Source organism: Austrofundulus limnaeus, unplaced genomic scaffold, assembly GCF_001266775.1.
Source record: "Austrofundulus limnaeus strain Quisiro unplaced genomic scaffold, Austrofundulus_limnaeus-1.0 Scaffold1767, whole genome shotgun sequence".
NCBI classification, from domain to species: Eukaryota; Metazoa; Chordata; class Actinopteri; order Cyprinodontiformes; family Rivulidae; genus Austrofundulus; species Austrofundulus limnaeus.
The window spans coordinates 36,875-38,059 of record NW_013954169.1 but is presented as its reverse complement, the minus strand read 5'-3'; positions in this window follow the sequence as shown (position 1 = coordinate 38,059).

Below are 1,185 nucleotides of genomic sequence, written 5' to 3'. Positions count from 1 at the left end.
GTGTGTGTGTGTGTGTGTGTGTGTGTGTGTGTGTGTGTGTGTGTGTGACACAACACAGACCCCAACGTGTTTGGACTGTGAATAAAAAGCAGCTCGGAGCCTCTCTATCTCCTCACTTGTTGCTTTTGTCTCACGACTTGCTTCAACCGTTTCTGCTCTACCTTTTCTTTTCCTCCCGTTTTTCTCTCCTGTCATCCCTCTTTTCTCCTCTTTGTGTCCAAACGTCATGAAAAACACAAAGAGTTTATGTTACAGGTGGAGAATTTAAGAATATTTACAAGCTTGATGTGATCCTGAAGGTAAAGAAACGTTGATCAGAGCTGCTGATCAGAGTCTTTTTATCTCATTAAAGACAAGAAGCTAAAGCTAGCCGGTTAGCATCAGTCTGTGTCGGGTTTTTTTCATCAGCAAACAACAATAAAAACAAAACAGTACGTTTAAAACGTTTAAAACGTTTAAACGTTTAAAACGAAACATTCAGCGAGTCTTTCATATATAAAGCTTAAAAACCAAACATCATAGCCGGAATGCTCCGAAGGAGCATTCAGGCTATGATGTTTGGTTTTTAAGCTTTATCAGATTTTCAGCTTTTTCTACCATTTTTTTCTCATAAAAACTGAAAGAAGCTGTTTTCAACTTTCTTAAAACCTTTAAAATATTCATAAATCGTTACCGTACTTTTCACCTTTTGCTTCTGCTTTTTTGTGCTAACTTTAGCTTCTTTCAGCTTCTTTTTTACTTATTTTAGCTGCTCTCAGCTATATTTAAACGTATTTCTTAAAATATCAGCGCTTTTTTCCCCTTCTGTTAATTTAAGCTTTTTATGCTTATTTCAGCTTTTTTAGATTTTTTATCATTTCAGCTACTCTTTAGTAGGGCTGTGTATTGGCAAGAATTTGGCGATACGATACATATCGTAACAGAGGGGTCACGATACGATATATCCCGATAATTGCGATACTGTAAGCAAGGTGATATATTGCGATTTTTTTGTCCAAAAATTCTATTTAATAAAAACCTCTTACTGAAAAGAAAAAAAGGCTAATGTTTACTCACAATGCTAATGCTACCCTTACTCTCTGGTGCTGAAGAAGTAGAGGAGCCAAATGTCTGGCTCACTGCTGCCAACTAGTGGTCAGAGGCTGAACTACAACATAAAAATGAACGGCTGGCAGGAAAGTTGAC